This window comes from Elephantulus edwardii, unplaced genomic scaffold (assembly GCF_000299155.1).
Source record: "Elephantulus edwardii isolate Elephantulus edwardi_28Jun2011 unplaced genomic scaffold, EleEdw1.0 scaffold00009, whole genome shotgun sequence".
NCBI classification, from domain to species: Eukaryota; Metazoa; Chordata; class Mammalia; order Macroscelidea; family Macroscelididae; genus Elephantulus; species Elephantulus edwardii.
Window position 1 is genome coordinate 23,368,643 of NW_006399759.1, and position 2,223 is coordinate 23,370,865.

At 41.9% G+C, this 2,223-nt stretch overlaps 1 pseudogene across 1 annotated transcript; it reads right to left on the minus strand.

The window, feature by feature from the left end:
* Positions 1-79: 79 nt before the first annotated feature.
* LOC102864373 lies at positions 80-857 on the minus strand (annotated as a pseudogene). The gene has a single exon (XR_438833.1). The product of XR_438833.1 is annotated as a calmodulin 3 (phosphorylase kinase, delta) pseudogene (transcript).
* Between the last annotated feature and the right edge of the window lie 1,366 nt (positions 858-2,223).

The window sequence follows — 2,223 nt, forward strand, 5'->3', positions numbered from 1 at the left end:
CATGAAAAACTGGCCAGCCCAAACAGTGTATTAATCATTAGCAAATGGAACTTGAAGGAGTCCACTAAGTGCTTCCTTATCATTAAGGTAGTACAAGTACTTATATTGTAAAACTGATGTGTAGCTTGATCTTTAGGGGACAGGACCACCAACCAATACATGCAGATTTTGTGTGTGTGTGGACAGAAGGTACTTTTGACATTCAGTTTTGCTATACAGAAACAGAATGAATAAATGAACTTTTTTCTTTTTTTTTTTTTTTGCAAGAGGTAAGTAAAAGATTCAATTTGATTCTCCTGGGCGGGGGGGAAAGGAGTTGAAAGTAGGTCTTCATTTTGCAGTCATCATCTGTACGAATTCTTCATAGTTGACCTGTCCATCCCCGTCGATGTCTGCTTCTCTGATCATTTCATCTACTTCTTCATCTGTTAGTTTTTCTCCTAAGTTTGTCATGACATGACGTAGCTCTGCCGCACTGATGTAACCATTGCCATCCTTGTCAAAGACTCGGAACGCTTCACGGATTTCTTCTTCACTGTCTGTCTTTCATTTTTCTAGCCATCATAGTCAAAAATTCTGAGAAGTCAATGGTGCCATTGCCATCGGCATCCACTTCATTGATCATATCCTGTAATTCCGCTTCTGTTGGGTTCTGACCCAGTGACCTCATGACGGTTCCAAGTTCCTTTGTTGTGATGGTGCCGTCACCATCCTTATCGAATAGGGAGAAAGCTTCCTTGAATTCAGCGATCTGTTCTTCGGTCAGCTGATCAGCCATGGTGCCAGCGACGGGGGGAAGCGCAGAGGGAGCAAGGGCGGCTGCACCAGAGCAGGGCTGTGATGGCCGGGGTGCCTCTGCTGCTTCTGCGGCGGCCGCTGCTGCTGCTAAGGCACCGGGTGCGGAGTGCGATGTGCCGCCGCCGCCTGCGCCGCTGCCGACTGGGAGTAACGGCTACACAACCGCAAGACGCCCAGCACCAATGCCCGAAAATGAACTTTTAAACATTCTACTTCATGGCAAACCTCAAGCAAATTGTGCACAGTGAAAAAACCCAGACAGAGTTGTAAATCTATCAAAAAATATTATTGATAAAATTAGATGAGATAATTTAAGTAAATACCAAGCACAAAATTGTAACTTATTAAGGAGATCTAATGGTATTTGATGGAATAAAAATTGACCTATTTCAAGAAACGGATGCCTCCCTGAATGTGCTCAGCAGCTTGTGCCAAGAAATCTAGAAAACAACTACCTGACCAACTGACTGGAAGAGATTCATATTTATTCCCATTCCAAAAGAGGTGACCCAGCAGAATGTGGAAATTGTAGAACAGTATCACTAATATAATACACAAGCAAAAAATTTTGCTGAAGATTATTAAAAAATGACTGGAATAATACATCAGTAGAGAACTATCAGAAACGCAGCTGAGTTTAGAAGAGTCCTTGGTACTAGAGGCATTATTGCCAATGTCAGATTGATCTTGGCTGAAAGCAGAGAGTACCAGAGGAATGCCAATTTGTGTTTCATTGATTATGAAAAGCCATATTATAGTGTGGATCACAACAAAGTGTGGCTAACCTTAAGAATAGGAATCCCAGAATACCTCATTTTGCTCATGTGAAACCTATACTTGAACCAGGAAGCAGTCCTCAGAACAGAGCAAGGAAACATTGCACGGCTCAAAATCAGGAAAGGGTTTCATCAGAATGCAATTTGTCTCCTACATCTTCAATCTTTATGCAGAACAGATAATTCAGGAGGCTGGTCTTCATGAGAAGGAATATGGCATCAGAGTTGGAAGAAGGCTCATCAACAACTTGTGTTATGCAGATAACACAACCATGTTTGCCGAAATGGAGGAGGACTTGAAATGTCTGCTCTAGAAGGTCAAGGACTGCAGTCTTCTATATGATTTGAAGCTCAGCATCAAGAAAACAAAGATTCTTACAACTAAGCTTATTGACAGCACCATGATAGATGGAGAAGAGATTCAGTTTGTTAATAATTTCAGGTTGCTTGGTTCCGCAATCAACACTCCTGGCACCTTCAGCCAGGACATAAAAACATTAATTGCATTAGGTAAATCTCTTGTCTGGGACCTCTCCAGAGTGCTAAAGAGCAACAATGTCAGTCTAGAGACTTAGATGTGCCTAGTCTTTGCAATTACTTGCTATGCATTAGAGATCTGGACAATGACTTAAGAGTGACAAAAGAAAAA